This window comes from Numenius arquata, chromosome 9, assembly GCF_964106895.1.
Source record: "Numenius arquata chromosome 9, bNumArq3.hap1.1, whole genome shotgun sequence".
Lineage (NCBI taxonomy): Eukaryota > Metazoa > Chordata > Aves > Charadriiformes > Scolopacidae > Numenius > Numenius arquata.
The window spans coordinates 42,001,332-42,025,124 of NC_133584.1; positions in this window are offsets into that span (position 1 = coordinate 42,001,332).

Here is a 23,793-nt window from a genome sequence, read left to right on the forward strand (position 1 = left end):
AATAGCTATACAAAAATGTTGAGTGGTATTAATTAAGTTACAATCCTTTAATCCTTTCTGAAGGATCATGCATTGACATTTTCATGAGAACTACATAAATATAGATAGAAAATATAGGAATTGGAGGTTGTGTCAAGATATGTCAACTGTTTTTATGAATATTTTTCTACTGCCTAATTTCATTAAGAGGCAATGTAAAGAGGAAGGTGGAATTTGGAGGAATGTGGTTTAGAGGAACTGCAGATGACTGGAAGTGGGTGCTCCAGTTCTGTGTGTGCCCCTGCAGCTCCCCACAGCCTTCTGGGGGTGGGGGCTGGCGCAAAATTTCCCCCAGGGTCCCATAGACACACTGAGACATGGGTCCCCATGCGTGTGTCCCCCTCCCTGGGCTAAGCACAGGTGGCTTGTGGTGGCCCACAGGAAGACTGCAACACTGCAGGACAGCTCCTGGCAGCACCACACCAGGCTTTGCTTCATGTGCTTTTCTTATATCTCCATGTCCCGAGTAAAAAAGATTCAAGGAATCTTTTACACTTCTTCTCAAGCTGACCCTTTCTATGATTGAATAGTTCCCAGACAAATGCCTGGTTACTGTTTAACCTGGCGGGTGGTCATCTTCCTCTGCAGCAGGACCAGTCTGCAGGCTAACACCCTTACAAGAAGCTTGGTGTAGTCCATTCACACATCCAGTTTTCAAGCACTTAGGCTTGTTGGATTTTTGGATGTTTGGGTATGGCTTTTTTTATTATTCCCCAGCTGCAATCAATGACTTCATCTGTTTAGATCTTTTAAGAGAGTTAATTAATTGTTTGCAAGTGGTAATCAAAAGTTTGAAATGGGATTTGAAAGTAGGTACTTAATTTTTATATTCCTGAAATGAGATACCTTAACAAAATTTGTTTTCAAAGACTTCCCAGAAGGGGAGAGAGATAAAGGGATATCTGACTGCTGCCTAATATAAGGTTATAGGCAAGACAGAGTCAAACTCTTCTCAGAGGTGTTCAACAAAGGGTCAAGAAGCAACAGTTCTAAGTTGCAGCAAAGGAAACCTCAAGTTTTTATTTACATATAGACACTTCCCATGAAAGTGGTTAAGCACAGGTTGCCAGAAGGCTTGTGGTATCTCCATCACTGGAGATTTTCAGTAATTGACTGGACATGAGTAACCAGAACTAACTTGGAAAACAATGCTGCTTGGAGAAGGAGGTTGGATTATATGGCCTTTGGTAATCTCTTCCAACTTGAATAATTCTGCGATTCAACATTTCCACCTTTCATGTACTTAGTGCCCTCCTAAGTACAAATGCCTGATCACTGCGAGCAAGTCTGCAGTCTAATGTGGCAATTAAAGTGCCCATGAGAAACATTGCATCTAAAGTAGTAAACTAAATTGGCAGAGTCTGGAGAAATACGTTCTCTTAAATTCTCTTAAACACCAAAACAGGTGGGTGCCATTGATTTTAGGACTCTGAGAAATATAGAAAGGTAATCTTAACACAGGAAAGGGTGAGATACTAGAAAATGTGTGTATATCTGTGCTAACTGCATCACTATTGGGAAAGAGCTATAATAATTTGATAGCCTGAATGTAAATGTTAATATCGGTGTAACTGGCCTAATAAAAATATTGCTGACTGTAGACTAATAACAAAATATTGACTCCATATAGAAGGCCCACTTTTTTCATACAGGGTGCAGCCTGATACCCCACACTTGAGAACCAGTTGCTGAAATTTGGATGTAACAATTGATGGAGAATGTGGGCACCAAAGGGTGTAATGGGGGATACATCAGCTGATTAGGGAAAACAGCCAATTTGAACCCAGAATTTTTTGGAAAAGTCCAAGACAGCCTGGGCCATAGGCATACATAGAAAAAAAATTAAGTATAGAGCTCATCAGGCTCCAGTGTCCATGCTAACTAGTACAGGCTGTGCCTCTCTCCTCTATGGACATTCAAATTTATGTTCTCCATTTCCTTTGTGAATACCTTAGACAGTGGTTGATAGAATAAGTACATCTTCAGTTCTGTTTGTTGAAAATTGTTAGGAAGCCATGAATATCAAAGCCATGAAAGTAGACTGAGATCAAATATGAAGTGTTACACTGTCACCTAGTGATCTCAACGTTTAGTTTGTTGAGTACGGAGAGGCTTGTGCATGCTCTCCCCAGATCAAATATGCATTCTTCATTGTATTCATTTTGAGGCTAAAATAAAACCCAGAAATGATCTGAACAATAAACACCCTACTTGAGGACCTCCAGTCACCTTTCCAAAGGGAGTGTCCTACCTGTCAGTCTGTTCTGCAAAAGTGGTGCACCATTCTGCTTTCTCACAAGGTACCATCTGTGGTTGCTTTGCTGTCTGCTGTCTTATTTTCTTGCTATGTTTACAGTTTGTGCTGTAAAAGGTCCAAGTTCAACAGAGAAAGCTCAAAAGATGATTGTCCCTGACTTTTCTGCCAGCTTTTTGGCTATAAAGTAGTAGAAATTGAAGTGCAAACATCCTCAAGCTAGTGCAAATCCAGAGCCTTTTCCCGATTTCTTGGCAACTGCTCTACTACTGTGTGAAATAAGCCCTCCTGCTCGTATCTACTTCTGTAGTAAGTGCCTACTCCCAAGAGTAACCTTTGTCCAGATATTAAGCTGTCAGAAGTGCCTGTTATGAACCCTAAGTTGGTCACTAAATCGGTCATCCCTAGGGGACTTTGAAAGTAATAGAGAGGTGGGTTCCTAACCAAGACTCTCTAAAATCACAGTCTGGAGACCTGTGGCTGGGTTGCCTGAATCACTTTATGAAAGCCTGAAGTCTGCTTTTTAAAGCACTGAAGCTTCTGAGTTAAATGTCTCAAGTAGGCAGTATAAACGGCAGCTTTTCCTTATCTTTGAGTGTAGGACTTCTGCAATGTTTTGTTCCAGTGCAGGACAAAAAAAAAGATTTTATTTCACCTATGTAAAATTAAAACCACAATGTCTTATTTAAAAGCTCAAATGTAGTTCTGCTACAGTATGCTTTGAATGTATTTCCTCCTGACAGTATTCTGCTATGCATGGGCTCCTTTTTTGCTGCATGTATACCAGGACAGGTGAAAAAAAAGAAAACAAAAAACTGAAACATTTATAGTAGTAAAACAGAATTTCCTTGTTCAACAGTACAAAATCTCTTCACTGGTATATATTTTAGAAGGTGTTTCATACTTTCTAATAAAGAAAATTTCCTTTTACTTTTCTAAGACCTACAGTATTTCAGTGGTGTTATAGTAACAGGTGAGAGACTACTTTTTCACCTTTCTCTGTAAAATAGTATCTGTGGAAGTAAACAGGAAAACCTTTGTATTGGCTGCTACTATCATTGAAAATTGTCCAAAAGTATTAGGAAGTTCTAGAATTAAGTTTCCAATTCTCGTGCTAAATCTTAAGTATCATTTTTATACTACAGCCTTTAATAACATAAGCATATACTATTTTTTTCCACAGGATGCGACGTCATTCAGTGCACAGGACAGACTGTTAGGCCTGTAGTGAATGAAATCGTTGTCTGTAGAAAACCTGCCTTATGTTTGATAGAGTTGGGAAGTTATATAGAAAACAGAAAAAGTGGGGGCTTAAGGACGAGAAAGGATGGTCTTGTTCGTCAGTTGGTTGAGCACAGGCTGGGTATATTTATACCTCTGCCAGATGTCCAGCTTCTCAGATGAGCCTAACTTCAGTGTTTTCTATGAAAATAAGAGTTGGAGAGAGCAGAATTGCTGGAAACACAGTACAAAGTGGTGCTTAAATACATTTATCCATTATTTTTAGACATGTACATACATTATTATTGAAAACACTTATAAACACATTAAACATTTATAAAATTTAAATATCCTTATAAATCAAGAGCTCAAATCATAATGTTCATCACTAGTTGCACAAGTTGTGGGAAGTTGACAGAGTTGATGTGTTAAGCACAAATCATTTTATTTGTAACAGCATTGTTTATTGCAATACCTTGTTATTTTTAATACAAATTACCTTCTGTTAGAATAATTGTTTTGTTTCTAATTTCAGCAACATTAACTATGTATTGGTTTTCGCTCTCCCTGTTGAGTACATAGGTGCTCCAGGAATATTCACAGACATGGCAATGCTTGTACATGCTGGGATGCACTTCTTCCCCACAAGGTGGTGATATTACTATGTCATACAATATTTTTGCTTCAGAACAAACTAAAGCAGTTATATTTCCAACAGGAAGAAAATGTCATGCCATTTCATGCAATGAGCAATATAATTTAAACTCATGTTTATCTAGTTAGAAGGTTAAATGACACCACCCTCTTCAGCTTCGGGGATTAAAATGTCTTTTTGTAGCTATCTTTACCTAGAATTTTCTAGGCAGTAATTTTATCTTATGAACCAAGTAACTGAGATGCAGAGGAATCAGCTTCTCTCTGTGGTTAGAGGTGTAGGATCTTTTCAGTTAGATAAAGGACTAACATGTTTCTGCGTGTACTCAGCGGTTCACATCAGGTCTTTGGGGAGCTCGTGACCAGTGTGCCTAGATGTGGGGCAGAGAGGGTTGGTTAAAACGGTCTGTGGAAGGCCAAATCTCTTTATTTCATGTAATTGATTAAAAACCTATGTTCTTCACTAAAGATTCAGAATTGCTAAATACTTGGATAAATTAACAAAGTTACAGAGTGGCATCTCCTAGCTACATGCCCTTACTGAAGAAACACCAACTCTTGTAGTACTCTTGAAGTGCAACGACAGAAGCCAGCAAGCTCAAACTGCTCCTCCCTGCCACACCGAGAAATGGAACAGAGAAGTCCATATATCAATGTGGTCATAATTCCAGATATCACTGTGGTCATTAAGAGAGTAAGTCTGTCCCACCTTAAATTTATTTTGGAAAGAGAGAGAACTGAATGACTGTGAGCGTCACAGCATGGCTAGCATTCCTTATCCCCCCAAAACTATCTGCATTGAGCTGAAACAGTAATTGGAAACACCTTTGCACTTGAGATGTGAAGGGTCATCTTGGACTGTAGTTGCTCAGTGCTTATCTAACAATGTTGCAATTGGCTTTTTATATGTAGGATCAATATGCTGGTGTTATGGAGTACAACACATTAGAAGTGGTGTCTGAAGACACGGATCTCATAGGATCATAGAACAGCCCAGGTTGGAAGGAACCTTGAAAGATCATTTGGTCCAACGTTTTGTGGGAAAGAGAGCCTAGAAGAGATTAGTTAGCACCCTGTCTGACTGCCTCTTGAAAACCTCCAGTGATGGGGACTCTACCACATCCCTGGGGAGGCTGTACCAGCACTCAAAGTACTGTTAGTAACATGAGCAAATAGTTACTGAGGGAAAGGTGGTTTATAGATGCAAAGATTGACAGCATTAGATCACTCCTCTTTTGCTCACTATATAAGAACTTTGAACCTGCTAAAAATTCATTGAAATATTTGGTAGTTCTGAGGCATAGCATTTCTCCTTTAATTAGAGCAATATCTAAAGTGAAAGTATATATCAGATTTTAAGATTTTCACTTCAGTGAAAATATGGGAATGAACAGTATCAGACTATGTATAGTAAAATTCCTTTCACAATCTTCAACATAGACCAAACCAGTCCTACTACACAGTAAATGAGTACAGCTTCATGGGAAACAAACTTTTGAAAGCCAATGGTAAAACAGCCAAGATCTGCCTTCAAAAACACACACATAATTCACACTGGGGAAATGATGTTCTTAATTACTGTTTTACAACCTGGTTCTTTGGCCACCAGCACATCTAATAGCAGAATTTAACATTCACGTAAATGGAAGCAGACTTTGGCACTGAATGCTTTCTTCAGGAAGCTTGGTGGTCTGGAAACATTACTGATGTGTCTGCAATCGTGTAAGAGAAATACATTTAAACTAAACTCAGAAGAAGTATTTTTACTCCAAGCTATGAAATGGATTGTTCATATCAGTCATTTCTAGAATAAAATTATCTAGCGTGAGGAATCACCTGCTCTGAATAGCATTGCTTCAGGTAACAGCTTACAAATGTAGAAAACAACAAAAAATGCAGCAACAATTTGACTGCAGGCAGCTAAGAGGAGACTCCCATCAAAACTGAAGATTCTGCCTTAATCTAAGAAGGGGTAAATGGATACATTCTTTGCAAATAGGATGCTTTATATTTAAATCCTTAGCAACCAATTTGTCTTACCTTTTCCCTTGAGTAACATTAAGGAGAGGTTAGATGAGAAAATAATTAACGTGCTCGTAGTATGTTCTTCTGAAGCTCTTTGCAATCACTATATAATTACTTTTTAAAGCATTTTCTCTGAAGATTTTTTTTTCTTTCATTTTCTGAATAAACGATATGGTTAAAAGATTTTATTTTGGAAATTGGGAGGAAAAAATGCTTTAGTGCAGGAACAAGAAATGTCCTACTGAAAAAAGAAGAAATTGAAGTAATGATAAATTATTGAACATCGCTCCATTCTACTACAATCCACGTGTGATCATATTTACGGGGGCGGACGCAAAAGGGGAAAGTAATTTGTTCAAATGATAGTTAAACCAGCTTTTTTATGGCCTTTGTTTCTCTGTTGAGAAGATCATAGGTTGCTGGGCTGTACTGCTTACTTTGGCCTCTGAATCTGTGAATCTCATGATTTCTTTTTTTTATAATATGTGAAAGAAAGTTACTCATGTTGCCTGCCATGTACTCATGCTAAGTGCACTTTCACATTAAGATGATGACCACATGCACATCTCAGCTCCAGGGTTTCTGTTAGCTGCCTGAGGATTTTCTTTGACACTTTTTGGCCATAAGTAGTGTTGAGTTGCACACCAAGAACTACTTGGTATTACCTATCTTTTATTCCATACATGCAATGTATGGAGTATTGAGGCTGTAGTTCACCTGCAGGAGCTCAGGACTCTTCCCCTTCCACTAGGATTTCTAATGACTAAGCTACCAAGCCAAGCTACCCTGATCTGGCTACTTCTTGCATTGTTTCCTTCATCCGGCAAACCTTGACTGAAACAATGGCAATACTTCCCATCCCACTTCAATCTATCTCACATCTGAGCTGTTCTCTGACAAGGAAAGAAATTGAGGCTTATATTGCTCCTTTAGCCAGGAGGCCGTAAATAAACCTAAGTGACCCTAAGTGACCCCCTTCCCCAGGTGTTTTCATGAACAAGATAGTTATACAAATGATGGGCATTTTACTCTACATATACAATCCATTTCCATAATTTTCTTTTAAAAGCATTATACTTTTGTTGCCAGTCAAGCATAGGCACAGAACATGTAATCACTGAGGTCTGGCACTAATTCCTAAACATACTAATGCCTGGAGGTTGCACAGAACCAGCTACAAGTTTTGACATAAGTGCCTGAGCATCATGGGAATTCAGTTCATAACATGACCTAGAAAGAGGTCTTAATTATTCTTAGATAATTAAGGTAACTCTAAATCATATTTTAATTAGTCAATATGCCTGCCTGGATTCTTGACTCTGTGCTTAAACTCAAGGGAGCAGAAAAATTTCTACTATAATCCATCTTTGGCAATTTCTGTTGGCTAGCCTTCTCTTCTCAGTGCACAGGGGTTTGGGACTACCATTTTGAATTATGCAACCCTTCCCATGCCCTGAGGACTGTAACTCTTGATTCTGGATTGCATTCCAGGGAAAAGTGCTTAAAATATAGTTGCTACACTGCCTAACTTCTAGATCCCTAAATCCTCTTTTGGCTCTAACCTAACTTCCCATTGGAGATGTATCTTTTAATGCCTAGGAAGTCTATGAAACTGAGAATTTCAGATTGTTTGCTAAAAATGTAAATGAGATTGAAATAAGCTTGAACAAGTACTTAAGTCTGAATAACCTGTGCACGTTTTTATGCCTTTTCTTCCAGCTGGAGATTAATTAAATTAATGCAAAATTGTTGCAGTAAAACCTGACACTGGGAACCACATGAGATAATTGCATGTACAGAGCTGAAATCAAGCCCATTGAAAGATTCCCTAAACTTCATGAGCTTTTTCATATTCACTCAAACCACTTTGAGTTTTTATGCTGAAATTATGTCTATCTTGGGGTTTTGACATGACACCAAGTGAAATTCTGTTTCAATTTTTAGTTCCATTCAAAGCTCCCAAAAAAGGGACTGTATCGTTATTTGCTGTAAACCAGCATCTCCACATTACTTTCAATAATGCTGCATAAGTTTACAACAACTGAAGAGCTAATCCTAGTGAAGGAAAGCCATGTGGTGAATTGAACCAAAGAAAATGTTCAAATGAGTAAGGCCAGCTGTATAGCACAGGCAGACTCTGCGGTGGGCACTGTGCCAAGCTTCCCCATTAATTGCCTCCCTATGCTTCATTGAAGGAAGTTTGAAGCCAGTCCAAATCTCCTAAGCTCCCCAGCACCACCCCTCTGTTTCTACTCCAGCTGCGGCTTCCAGACACTGCTCTCGCTGGCAACAAAAACAGGAATGCACACAAGGAAGTTTTCTAAACAGTACTTTGCGTGAGCTGCAGAAACGGGGCTTAGTCATGGGTGACTCTAGTTCCTGGAGCAGTGTTGTAGGGGCTAAAGATGAGGAGCCAAGTAGAGGAAATGAGGTAGGAGGAGAAGCTGGTGCTGGAGAAACAAGACGGGGGGGTTGAAAAAGCATATGGGAAAGTTAGAGGTCATCTGAGCTGGTTTCAAAGGAAGGGAGAAGAGGCAGATCAGAAAGCATAAAGTCTTTGGAAAAGGCTGAGGGGAAGAACAGGATGGGAAAAACCAAAAGGAAGCATGAAGAGATATTTGCAAGGCAGTTGTGTCTGGAAAGGAAACTGAGTGAGGCAGTGTGGTAGAAGATTGAAGACCTCTTTTAGGACAAATAGTCAGGGACGGTTGACCGGGCCAGGAGAGTGTGGTGAGAGTCAGCAGCAGACACTGGGGCTGGGGAGACTGGAGCTGAGAGCTGGAGAGTGGGAAGAAATTTGATTGGATAAAAGGCTCGGAGAGAAAAACATGGATTGACTGAGCCAAAGTCTAGAAACAGGATGTATGAGGGGAACACCTAACCGAGGACCTGTGAGAGTGGAGAGGCTTGACAAGAGCATGGTGGTGGGGACATCAGCAAAAAGGCTTTCCCTGGGGAAAAGAGGCAGCCTGACATGTCGGTATCCAGTAAAGTGTAGTCTCACTTAAAACTGAAACACAGATCCTCATTTCTGAGCATCAACATTTCCAGTGGCAGGACGTAACTGTGAAAGCCAGAGTTAATTTTATGCCGGAATGATCACAAATAACATGTATTGGAACAGTTCTGCCCATCGGCTATCTGTGCTGTTCAGTATTAGCATTCTGGCACCTTACTTCACCCATTCCAAAATAGCACTGCTGAAGCCTATTGGCAAGCAGTCTCAATTCCCTCTCATGGCTATTGCGGAGATGATAGCAACTTATTACTGCTATCAATTAATCACTGAGTTCAAGTGAGGCTTGAAAAGGAAATGAGAACAGAGTGAAAGCCACATTGTAGAATAGATGAATGAATGTGAACAGGCCAGAAGGGCTGTTTGGAAAGATTTTAAATTTTTCCCTTTTATCCTTTATTCTGAAGTATGAAAAAAAAACCCCAAAAAAACTCTCCACCAAAAAAACCCAAACGAAAACCACTGCAAGACTTAAAAAAAATTCATGAAGAAATTTTCATAGGTTTGTTATCAGTAAGACTTCTGCCTAAGGTCTTTCAGAACAGAGAAGACACACAATGAATGAGACAGGGAGGAAGGAAAAGGACGATTCCTGAAAAAATGCAGTTCTATCCTACGGGCTGTCACCAAGTCCCTTTGCTGTGCTGGGCAATCAAACCTATCAGCAAGGGCAAAAAGTTCATATTTCTCATTCCCTGGTGCCTGGTCTGGAGGAATGAAACAAAGGCTATTTGCTGCTTGCCTTCTCACTTTAGCTATGTTCTCTGATGGAAAGTGTTCAGCATCAGTACTTGAGCCTTCTATCAAAATTTTCAAATTGGAAGGGTTGATGATTGGAGCAGAGAATTGTGCGTACAATACATATGATAAATACTCAGAAGATAGCTTACTAAATGCTTTACCAAGTGCTATACATAATCAACAACTAGTAAGCCAGAGTTTCCTTTTCCTTTTTTTAGTCTCCAGAGCATATATGATCCTAGAATCATAGAATTGTCTTGATTGGAAGGGACCTTTCAGATCATCAAGTCCAACCATCAACATAACAAAAAAACCATCACTAAACCATATAGTTAAGCTCCATTTCTACCCATCTTTTAAATACCACGAGGAATGACAATTCCACTGCTTTCCTGGGCAGCCTGTTCCATTATTTGATAACCCTTTCAGTTAAGAAATTGTTCCTAATATCCAATCTAAACCTCACCTGGCACAACTTGAGGGCATTTCCTCTTGTTCTATCACCTGTTGCATGGGAGAAGAGACCAACCTCCACCTCTCTACAATCTCCTTTCAGGTAGTTGTAGAGAGTGATAAGGTCACCCCTCAGCCTCCTTTTCTCCAGGCTAAACAACCCCAGCTCCCTCAGCCGCTCCTCATTGTTCTCTAGACCCTTCACCAGCTTCGTTGCGCTTCTCTGGACTTACTCCAGCACCTCAGCGTCTCTCTTGTAGAGAGGGGCCCAAAACTGAGCACAGTGTTCAAGGTGTGGCCTCACTAGTGCTGAGCACAGGGGGATGATCACTTCCCTAGTCCTGCTAGGCACACCAATTTTGATACAGGCCAGGATGCTGTTGGCCTTCTTGGCCACTTGGGCACACTGCTGGCTCATATTCAGCCAGCTGTCGACCAACACCCGCAGGTCCTTTTCCACTGGGCGGCTTTCCAGCCACTTTTCCCCAAGCCTGTAGCACTGGTGATCCCTCAGTCCCCTCGGCCTGGCCTGTGTAGGGCAGCAGGAAGTCCCTTAGGAGGTGACGGCTGATGGCTGCGAGAACATAGCATAGATGGGCCCCACTTCCTCCCTCTCCTCCCTGCCAAGTCCAAGTCGTCTTCCAAATGTGCATGTTATAACTCTCTTTAAATGGGAAAGCCCTCAACTGGTGAGACAGAGTCAATTTTAGTTCTCTCTACAATGCCAAAGGAGGGTCCTGAAGCATGAATGAAGTTTTACATTTTTTCCCAGATATTCACTAGCACAACACTGACTACAAACTTCGTTCCTTTGCCCTCTGCTCTGATTAAGTCAGACTTTGGGCAAAACATTGCTGTCAGTTGCAGTGATGTAGACCTCATGCAATTCTGTTTTGCTTCAATGGTAGAAGAGTCTAAGTACTACGGCTCTGTATTTGTAATGGATTAAATTCCTAATTCTTCTCTACCATTCCGTGTAACTACACTCTGCCTTGGTTCCTTTCAGTCAGACCTTTCCTTAGCTTATTGTTATGTCTGATAATAGCAAAGATAGCTTTGTGACATCTATAGTCTCCAGCTTTTATAGAGTTTAAGTTGCTTTGGTGAGCTACCCTCCCACACCCTAATCTTCTGTTATAAAGTTAGCATCCGGGGGGTGCGGGGAGGGAGGAAGGGGGCCACAGTAAACGACATAGGGATTTTCCTTCTTTTAAGTAGTTGCATTTATCAGAGTCCATGCTCTTTATGCCAGAACAAAAACCAGAGGTTATGCGAAGAGGTTTGAAAAGCATGTGGATGGCATGTACTGGATTTATTGCCACTCTATAAATTCCCACAAAGGTTTGACTTGCTTTGTTTTTAATCACCAGCAATGAAACAGTTCACAGTACACTGCAAACAAAGAGCCAGCTTTTTGTTTGAGACAGTTGGAGAGGAGGGGGAAAGAGAGGGGAAAGGCTCATGAGAAACATGAATGAGTGGGTTTTGCTGACTCTTCTAACTACAGGGTCTGACAAAGTGCCTATAAACACATTTCCCATGCTGTTAATGCAGAGCAGGAGCTTTGTTGTATGATAAGTGGGTATTTTGAAGCTTGTCAAACCTAGACAAGTAGGAAAAAATTGTAATTACCATCTCTAAAGAGCATAACTTATTAAAAAGTTAATCTGCAGTATAAAACTTATCAACTGACATAAAAACAACTCATAAAAAATGCTGATTGTGTTTTCAAGTTACCCTTTTAATTTTTACCAACTTTTTACTATATGCAATCTCCTAGTCTATCTAATCCAAATCACAAACATCAATCCCAAGTACTATTTTGGTTATTAAGTACAACTATTCATTGTACAAATGTAACTACTGATCACGTAAAGTTACATGATTGCAAATAATGTGAAAAAAGAGAAAATGTATCAGAAGTATGCCACAGCATGTACCTGAAAGGAGTGAAATTTTCCTTGATTATCTTTCACTTGCCTTTAAGAATATTTATTTCCTGTTTCAGTCAAAAATTAAAAATAACTCTTGTAATAAAATATAAGAAAAAGTTTTAGCAGACATAAACATGAATCAGTTTCCTTTCCACTAATTTTTTTTTTTTTTTAAATACTGAACAGAGAGACTAAAAACTTGTTTTAAAAAGTATCTTAACATGTCCAGAGTTCAGGAGACACAGAATTTCAATTTCTGTGATTGATGTCTTGCAAGAACGGGAATTTTCTTTAGTCGCTGAATTTTTAAAACAGTATGAGATCCAGCACTCAAACTCTGAATCTTGTGGTGTCCCTAGTTATACTGTTTTCAATTTCCTTCAGAATAGGCCATAAAGTTTCACTCAATTCAGGTGCTCATTGAGATTTACTGTGCCATTTCTATTAGCACTAAGTATTTTACACGTTTAGTCTTTTTGGTTGTACTTCGGTAAATGTATTGCAATATTTTTATTTCAAGAAATTCATTTACTATTTTATTAGAAAGAGAAGATGCTACCTGTAGTTCATCCTAATGATATCAGTATCTTCTGAAAAATCTTCAGTTAATCCATAGTGCATTTCCTATTAGAACTGCTGATAATTTCTAAACTGTATTTTTCCTCCCTACTTGCATGAAGTCTGAGAGATGGTTCTTTGCTGTTTTCAATGGAACAAAAATGAAGAACCATACTAATGCAATGTGGTGTCTGTAGTTGGAAACCAGATGATCTTCAAAACAGGCTGAGATTTCAGTGCAAACTCAGGTCTATAATATACCCCCTGTAGTTGTACTCTGGAGCTCATATGACATTTTCCCTACAAAAGAGCCACAGAAAAGCATTATGCATTTTCTTAGTGACATTTTCCATATGTTTCAGCATGTAGTTCTCTATCCACTTACCCCATTCTCTTCATCATATATCGTCTTCCATGATACCTGCATGATATGTGTAATTGGACTCCTATGCACAAATGCAATTGAATATTGCCCACAGAGACACATATGTTTTAGAAATAGTTTCCTTCATACTTCAAAACTATAGAACCCACTTCCTCCAAAACTTCAAAGTTCACTTCTAATGAATCTAATGAGTGAGGTTTGTACCTAACCATCTTCATCCATTCCCTCACCTTAGTTGCCTCTGCAAAAAATCTCTTTACATTTTTAAATATATATTTATACACACATACTCTTTCACCCTAAAGTCTCAGCCCTTCATCTTTTTCCGTAGGTGTGCTCTTTTTCTGGGAGGACACCAAATTGCAAAGTATAAGCCACAGGAGGCAATCACAATCCAGGCTACTGCTCATGGCTCAGTATATCTCTGCCTTTGGGGTAATACCTTAATCCAAACCACAGCAATTTCTTCCTATTGCTCATGGCCTCCACCATGCCTTCTCTTGTTGTTCATAAAACATAGCTGTCCATATGACATTTTTCACCAGTCAGGAAACAATTGCCTATTTTTTCACTCTAGCCAGAGAAAACAATATATAGGGAGTCACTAATCTGTCACTTAAAGCCGTTAAAAGCAATAACAAGAGTGGTGGCTGACCAGATGTGGAGAGTTAAGGAAAAGAGTGAGGGTAATGAGGTTACTGGAAGAAGTCAAGTGGAAAAAGGAAGATAGAAGATTTTATATAAGAATGGATAAGAACTTGAGAAGCCAGGTATTGTCAGTGCATTAACTAAAACTTCACTGCCCTTCATCTCACCATCCTCGCCCTAGGAGAGCTTCTGGTGCTGTTCCCTCCTTCTGCTGACTCTGGCAGCCAGCACACTGCCAGTGGGGTGTGAGACTGGGAGCATGAGGTACAGTTGCCAAAAAACAAAGCTCAAACTCCACATGGAAGGTGGAGCTTTGAAGTAAAAGGAATTAGGCTGTTGGCAGAGCAGGCTCTGGGGCTTTGCTGCCATGTCAGACTTGTGTAATAGCTAAACAAGAAGAATTTCAATACAGCTTTCCGAGATTTCAAAATGCATTCTTCCTGGGGTGCAGTTAAATATATTCAGCTTATATTCAAATAGTCATTCTGGAGGCTTCAATTACATGTGTAGAAGCAACATGAATTTATAGTCTGAAAACACACATGAAAGAAGGGTTTGGGCAATGTTAAAAATAGGGAAAAAAAAAATGCATGAAAACTTTTTGTACTGGTTTTGGCTGCGATAGAGTTAATTTTCTTCCTAGTAACTTGTATAGTGCTATGTTTTGCATTTGTACCGAAAACAGTGTTGAGGGATGTTTTAGCCATTGCTGAGCAGTGTTTCCATAGTGCCAAGACCTTTTCTACTCCTCACACTGCCCCACCAGCAAGTAGGCTGGGTGTTCACAAGAAGCTGGGAGGGGACACAGCCAGGACAGCTCACCCCAACTCCAAGGGATATTCCATACAATGTGACATCGTAGTCAGCAATAAAAGCTGGGTGAGAAGAGGGGGGAAGGGAGGGGATGTTCAGTGTTATGTCATTTGTTTTCACAAGTAACGATTACACATGATGGAGCCCTGCTTTCCTGGAGAAGGCTGAACACCTGCCTGTGATGGGTAGTACTGAATGAATTCCTTATTTTGCTTTCCTTATGCACAGTTTTTGCTTTACCTATTAAACTGTCCTTATCTCAACTCATGAGTTTTTTCACTTTTACCCTTCTGATTCTTTCTCCCACCCTGCTGGCAGGGAGTGAACAAGGGGCTGTGTGGGGCTGAGCTGCCTACTGGGGTTAAACCACTACACCTTTCAAACAAGACTTTTGTTGGTTTCGACTCCAGGAGATACAGTAAAATGAGCAGTCTGAGGAAAATGGCCTCATTAACAATACTCAGTGGCACAGTCTGAAGTGCAGTTAATTATTTCACTTCTGGGCTTGTATGAGTTGATATCTCGGTGTGAATATCAGACACTAAGAATGAGTGAACTTAGTAAAAGAACACCAAAGAAATACTGGAGAAGATGCTAAAAACATGCTAACTGAAGAACATTGCAAATGTAGGATCTCAAGTGATTTTCTGATTCAAAGCTATCGGCAGCCTGCTTAGACAGAAACTTGTTTGTTTAAATTGTGGGTTTTGTTTGTGAGTCAAGAAAGGGCTTATATGCTGTGCTGCCCAGGGCTGCAACACCTGAAGTTTTGATGCTGGTTGGAAGCATTGAGTTCACAGTGCAGGCTCAGTTACTCCCATCCTTATGCCATGAATACAGGGAGAGTGGAACACCTACACATGAAATCATCATCAGATGTCACTAGACCTGGGCTACCAAGGCAAGATATCATGGGAGTGGTTTTTCAGAAAGGCCATTACATGAAGCCTGTCTTGGAATTACATTTAAGCTCCTTGATGCACATCAGATTCACAGGTAAGGATTATAGACAAGAATCACATTAGCATTTCACTTCAAATCAGAACCGTGTTTTTGAAAAAGATCTCCTAAGTTATCCCCATTTATCATGATTTGGTCTTAGACCACCCAAACTAGACTGGATTTGAACAAAACCAAACAAGAAAGTGTGCTCCAATCACTAGGAGACATTCAGCATATGGGACCAGCTGGGGGGTAGTCTAAAATCTGCCCAAAATATGTGAAGTGTGGACACTAAGAGCCTAGCACTAGTTCCCTCCCTCCAAAGCTGTTCCTAATATGTCACGTAATATGTCACATTGCTAACATAGACATAGCCACAGCTTCTAGTTACTTCTTGTGCTGAAGTCATGCATTTTGAGTCCAGATGACTGGATCATTGTTTTCTCTCAAAACACAGCAAATGCCATGCCATTCAGTCCTCAGAGGGCAATTAGATACCCAAGCTCCAGACCCACGTCATACCTGACTGGGGACATGCCCAAGTGACGTGTCAGAGGCCTGGGAAGGTTGTCACACTGACTGTGGGAGTCCCACTACTGCAAAGGCTGTCAGACGTGGGATTAATAGTTGGGCATTCCTGAAGCTCAGAATAGCAATCAGTCATCATCCAGAGACTAATGGAGCTTAAAAGGCCATGAGACCCAGTGACTGGGTCCAGTCAAAACAAGAAAAGTCTGAGCGGCAAGTGAGACAAGTTGTAACAGGTATCAAGCAGAACTGTCTGAAGGTGCTCCATCTTTCTTATTTTCTCACTTCTCCCTATTTCTTTGTAGCCACCGCATGGAGAAGCTAGAGGGAAACTGGAGAAATCTTTCAAAAACATCATTAAACCCACATGTTCAGAAAAAATACATTGCTTACACTAAATACGTAATGCAGGAAACCACTGTCAGACAAGTTGTTCCTCACCTGATTACGATTTGAAAGCAATAAATAGAAAGAAGTAGCCATAAAATAAATGGCAACTGAAAACACATGCATTAGGTCTTTAGCTCCAGAATAAATTAAGTACAAATGTAGATTTTTCATATATCTTCCAGAAGTCAGATATGTATGGTTATTTTAGCCTATTTAACAGCTTGCTTGTATGAGAAGTCTTTTCTGATACTAAAATACTCATTGTGAAAGAGCTTTAAAGATTTTGTTACTGATGCAATTAAAATGAAAGGTTTTTTTCCTGCTTTTCTGTGCCTGTACAGCTACCATAAGTGCCAATTAAGCTTCCACATGCATGCTGATGGCAACATAGACCCTAAGGTCTATTACATCATTAGGTCAATCTACTTCTTTAAGTCTTTAACTGTTAATAAAATCTGGTCTTTGTAGTTTATGTGATAGATGCGCTTATTTAATTAAACAAAATTGTTTAAAAAGCCCCTAAATATTAGAACTTAATGGGCCACGTTCAAGAATAAATATGTGAATTCAATTCACAGGTAACACAAAGTCACTATCAACATCTAAAAAAATATTCTTCATTCATCCATCAGGCAATTTTGATGACAGCCTTGAACTCCATAAGCTAATGTTCAGATCATTCTCTGTAATACAGTTCCCTTGAGATTTGGTCAGCTGTCTTTACATTACATATTTTCAAAAGTACTTACACACTGAAATTGGTTAAATCAATTCCAATGAAAGATGGGTGCTTTGTCGATTTAAGACTTGATCTCCTTATTTTTCAGTTTCTGATCTGTAAAATGGAAATTTCCAAACATTACCAGCTGTTCAAATCTCATTTTCAACAATGAATTTTCACATCAGAAAGGGCAAACAAAACCAGGAGTCTGCAGAGCACAGGCAGACATAGGTATAAATATTTTATGTTCTGCAGTTATTCCAAGTTGTCATCATTTTATTTGCAGAACAGCTCTATGATTACCTCAAAACCTTAAAGAAGCAGCAAACCCTGACATTTGAAACTCACTGTCATTCTACAGGACATGTCACCCTCCCTCAGAAGTATCATTTAGCTCCTCTACAAACAACTGCTCTTTTTCACTGTCTAGTTCTACTTCCATTACTAAAACACCAATTACCATAAATGACTTAAGGCTGTGTAGCCAAGGGTAACTCTGTGATTGTGACTGTCTGCTTTTTCATAGTCTTTAACTACTTTATTATTAGGATTAGAATATTAGGATTAGGATGGTATTCAGAAGTCTCAGTCGTGTTATGTAAAACCTCACAGCAATAGTTAATCCTTCCTCTGAAGACCTTAGGCTCTCAATAGGTATGAGAGACAAAAAAATACTGTTTTCCTGACATTACAGATCTCCCAGCTATAATGCAATTTGATGCTTCTGCTCTGAGCAATTATCACGCACTGGAAAGCAGAAAGTGCATGATAATTGCTCACAGCAACTCTTTCCTGTTCAGGCAGTAAGTGGCAGCATTGCAATAGCCTTTGCTTCCATAACTTCTTTGTTGTTGTCTCTCAAGGCAGTCCTGCTTTTCTGCTCAAGCATATCTCTTTCTGCCATTTCTATGTCTCTAAAATCTAATTTTATATTGGATAACAATATATTATATTTAATATAAATAATTTCATGTGGAGTCAAATGATGAAAAAAGAAGTTTGCAGATGTGGGGTCTCTTTTGCGAATAGAGATTGTGTATATCAAAAACAAACCATTGATTTCCGTGCTCTCAGTCAGGGAGTATTCTGCATCCTTATCAACGTTTCTAAAAATGAAAAAATTAAAACAAGTATAAGGACATCTGGAGTCTTTTCTTTCTGCTCCTGAAGCAGAGGATGTAAATGGGATGCCTATAAGGTAGATCCTTATTCTTGAACTTTATATTTGATAGCTACTAAAAAGTAAGACTTCAAAATCAGCATCAGATCATTTCACGTTAATTGACTTGCTAGTGATACAGGATTGGATTTACCCTGTTTTAAAAGGGCTTTTTGGAACAACAGCTGTCATTTTTTCCTGGCTCATAATCACCAGCAGCCATAAGGAAAGTGCAATCAGAATGAAGACAGATCTGCTGATGAAGCACAAGCCTGCCTCGTATCTAACTCCCTCTCACAGACCCCTTTGTTGGCTCTGCAGCGCTAAAAGGAACAACATACACCAAGAATTCAATGTTGTCACTTGCATAAGCATATAGGCTTAAATATGAATTACACTCTTTTCAAAGTCTGCTGGAGTCAATGGCAATTTTCCAGTTGTGGGGTAGGACTAAAGAGTGGATCTGTTCAGCAAGAAATGGATTCCCAGGGTAATTGCTTTTTTGGGTAGACCTGAAGTCTGTGTAGACTTTGGTTCTTAGCTGGTTTCACACTATCTGACTGCTTGCCTACCGTGATGCTGGATGTTATTTGTCAAAGGTTGTTGCTCTCATTGGTGTGGCGTTTATGCTACTGGCTTTTGCAGAGGAATGAAAAGTGTATGCTCTGTGTCTTGTGGAAGATTGTCTTTATGAAGATCCAGTCTCCTCATAAGAACACGGCAAACTGTGTAAGGTAGCTTTTCATTGAGAAACCCTGCTTATTAGCTGTCAAGGTTAAGAGGTGAATGAGAAGATTCATTTATTCTTCAGGGCAAACCAGAACATTTCCAGTGACAGAATCCTGGAAACACTAGTAAGAAAATGAAGAAAAAAAGAAAAAGAAAAAGAAAAAGAAAAAGAAAAAGAAAAAGAAAAAGAAAAAGAAAAAGAAAAAGAAAAAGAAAAAGAAAAAGAAAAAGAAAGAAAAAGAAAAAGAAAAAGAAAAGAGAAAAAGAAAAAGAAAAGAGAAAAAGAAAAAGAAAAGAGAAAAAGAAAAAGAAAAAGAAAAAGAAAAAGAAAAAGAAAAAGAAAAAGAAAAAGAAAAAGAAAAAGAAAAAGAAAAAGAAAAAGAAAAAGAAAAAGAAAAAGAAAAAGAAAAAGAAAAAGAAAAAAAAGAAAAGAAAAAGGCTTCATAATAACTTGCACCATGCCTATGTCAAAAAATTACTGTTTTCACAATGTTTCTGAGTCCCCATTTTGACTAGTGTCATATTAACTTAGGCCTGACTTGGTATCTGGGCTTTTTTGTCATGTTTAGCAGAACCAGTCATAATAATATTTTAGTGGAAACTTTTAAAATATTAGTTAAAATGATGGTACACTGCATAGACTGGCAAATTATTAAAAATTAATTTTCAGTGATATTTATGTTTTTCTGCAACAAGCCACACCAAGTAAAATCACTTTTAGTCACCATGCTTTTAATGCACTTTGGAATACTGAGAATAAAAGTGCATTCCAAATGTTATAAATTATTATTTATTATTACTGCAGAATTTTTCCTTTATCATCTCCCTGACCTTTAAGGAACATTACTGAGAAAGTTTACTCATTGTGAGTGTGAACTGGTTTTAATTAATGTCTTTCACTGAGACTATATGACTCCTAAGATGAAAACTCTCAAATGTTAATGCACTTGAGGTTTATAATGTCTAATGTTAATGTCACAGGACATAGGTCAGGGAAGTGAACTGGGAGTGATTGTGCATAATAAACCATCTGCATGTTATTTTGCAGCAACAAAACAGGGTAAAGTAAGTCCCAGTGCATGTCTACTGAGTTATGAAGTTATTGCAGGGCTTCATCTAGCATTAATGAGGCCTCATTTGAACAAATGGGAAATTCTTGAAATTCGATATCACAGAACTAACTTGTGAGGGGCTCAAGGGAACAAATTTTGAGAACAGGCTAACTAGATTCGGCCTTTAATGATGCACAGGGAAAAAGAGGATAGGAACTTCTCACATTTCATACTCCAGTCAGTGCTAGGCTACAGAAACTGCCCTGTGTCCCCCTGAGAAATAAAGAAGGATTTTTTGCAGGATTTCTTTTTTTCTTTGTTTTCCTCTCCTTTCTTCTCTTTTATTATAGAGGTCAAGATTTGAGATTACATGTTCACACACAGAACAGTGAAAGAAATCTTTAATCTGGAGGTGTACATTCACAGCTATAAGGCATAAAAATTTTCTTAATGGCACTGCCCCTACTGTGCTCTAAACTACATTTTTCCTGTTAGTGTCCAGCTATAAATGATAGGTTTCAGGCTAAGCTGCTATGTCAGCTAGATAGTGATTCACATGTGCTTTTATTTTATGGTCTGGTTTACATTCTTCTTAGCTTTGTATTGTTACGTGATGGAGACAAAAGCTGTACATAGGGTGGAGGAGGACTAGAGAAACCAAGTACCTTTTTTTTAAATTTTAGCTCTTTGAAACTGAATTTAATTTTGAGCTACATGATTTGTAAGTCTCTAAGTCTGCAAATGTGTTAAGACCACTAGTTTCAAGAGTTAAATTGCTTTTTATTGTCACAAGTTACAGCTTCAGAATATATAATGGAAGCTGCCCTTAACATGGTAATGTGGAATGTGCAAGGGTTATATTATCCAATTAAAGGCATGTGCATCCTGCTAGCATTTAAGAGAGCAAACACACAACTAGTTCTCTTAGAAGAGATGCATTTATTTCTCCCTGTGCTCTCAGGCTCACAGAAGCATGGGTTATGTCAATTTTCTACCCAGCTTCTTATACTCTTCCTGTGGGATAGCTAAATCCTAATACTACAAAGTGACAAACTCACTTGTACTCAAATTTGTTCTTTTAGGATTCCCTGGAGACTAGTTGATGGGAGTGAATGGGGTTAATACCAGGAGAGAATTTGAACTATTTGTTGTTAAGTGGAAAAACAGCGTCAACTACCATTGTCATAAGTCTCTTCTGCAAGATTTATAAGAAATTAGAGATATGTAAATAAGGTACAGGAAATTATTTTCCTTTCCAGAGAATTAGGCTGCTTGACTACAGCATGCTTTGGTTATTTAATAACATCTGGAGAAGCAATTTCAACTGCCTTCAAGATAAAAATTAGATAAAAATCTTGGAACATACCATTCATGTACTAGGAAGACATGGAAATGTTGCTGTCTATGAAGTTGGAAAATAAGTAACAACCCATGTATTCAGGTTATTAGGCAGCGTCTAATACTCATTTTTCTATTAAATTGTTGGGGTTTTTTTACCTTATGTCAGTCATTCCTGACAAGTAATCTTTTTAGAATATGCTGTCCCTTACTACAGAAGAGGATATTTTAAAGCAGTTGAGGTATTTTTGGCAACCACCAAAGTTCTATCATATAGTAATAGTAGAAATCATAGAATCATAGAATAGTTTGGGTTTGAAAGGACATTGAAACGTCGTCTAGTCCAACCTCCCCTGCAATGAACAGGGACATCTTCAACTAGATCAGGTTGCTCAGAGCCCCATCCAATCTGACAGTGAATGTTTCCCGGAATGGGGCACCTACCACCTCTCCGGGCAACCTGTTGTAGTGTTTCACCATGTTCATTGTAAAAAAAATTCTTCTTTCTATCTAGTCTAAATCTACCCTCTTTAAGTTTAAATCCATTACCCCTTGTCCTATCATATCACGTCTTGCTAAAAAGTTCGTCTCCATCTTTCCTGTAGGCCCCCTTTAAGTACTGAAAGGTCACAATAAGGTCTCCCCAGAGCCTTCTCTTCTCCAAGCTGAACAACCCCAATCTCAGTCTGTCCTCACAGGAGAGGTGCTTCAGCCCTCTGGTCGTTCTTGGGGCCCTCCGGTAGACCCACTCCAACAGGCTCATGTCCTTCTTATGTTAGGGGCTCCAGGGCTGACACAGTACTTCAGCTGGGTCTCACTAGAGCAGAGTACAGGGGCAGAATAAGCTCCCTTGACCTGCTGGCTATGCTTCTTTTCATGCAGCCCAGGGTACAGTTGACTTTCTGGGCTGCAAAAGCGCATTGTCAGCTCATGTCCAGCTTTTCATCCACCAGTACCCACAAGTCCTTCTCTGCAGGGTTGCTCTCAATCCCTTCATCTCCCAGCCTGTATTGATACCAGGAATTGCCCCAACCCAAGCGCAGGACCCTAATGAGGTTCATACAGGCCCACTTCTCAAGCCTGTCCAGGTCCCTCTGGATGGCATCCCTTCCCTCAGGCATGTCAGCTGCACCACTGAGTTCGGTGTTGTCTGCAAACTTGCTGAAGGTGTACTTGATCCCACTGTCTATGTCATTGATGAAGATATTGAGCAGTACTGGTCCCAATACGGACCCCTGAGGGACACCACTTGTCACCGATCTCCATCTGGACATTGAGCCATTGACCAATACCCTCTGGACGCGACCACCCAACCAATTCCTCATCCACAGAACAGTCCACCCATCAAATCCATATCTCACCAATTTAGAGAGAAGGTTGTTGTGGGGGACCATGTCAAAGACCTTACAGAATTCCAGATAGCTTACATCCATAGCTCTTCCCTTGTCCACTGATGGAGTCACTCCATCATAAAAGGCCACTAGGTTGGTCAGGAAGGACTTGCCCTTGGTGAAGCCATGATGACTGTCTCAAATCACCTCCCTGTCCTCCATGTGCCTTAGCATAGCTTCTAGGAGGATCTGTCCCAGGCACTGAGATGAGGCTGACAGGTTGGCTATTCCCAGGGTCCTCCTTTCTACCCTTTTTAAAAATGGGTGCAATGTTCCCCTTTTTCCAGTCACCCGGAACTTCACCTGACTGCCATGACTTCTCAAATATCATGGAAAGCAGCTTGGCAACTATGTTAGCCAATTCCCTCAGGACTCTGGGATGCATCTTGTCAGGTCCCATAGAATTCTGTATGCCCAGGTTCCTCAGGTGGTCACAAACCTGATCGCCTCCTACAGTGGGGGGGACTTTTCTCTCCCAGTCCCTGCCTTGCAGTCCATCCACTGGAGAGATGTAGGGAGAGAGGTTGCCAGTGAAAGCTGAGGCAAAAAAAATGGGAAGTTAAAAACTTTCATGGTACAACAAGCCTCTAGAACTTTCTACTGGGCACATACAGGAGCTTTGGACAGACATTCTTCTTGATTCTGGTCAGGAAAGATAGGAAATGTGTTAAAACAACATGTTCACATCATCAGTCTTTAAACATAGACAGATACCCCCCCAGTGTCTCCCTCAGAACTGAAGAGATTGTCAATGGAGAGAAAGAAGCATATAAGGGCACATTCCTGACTTATTATGGATATC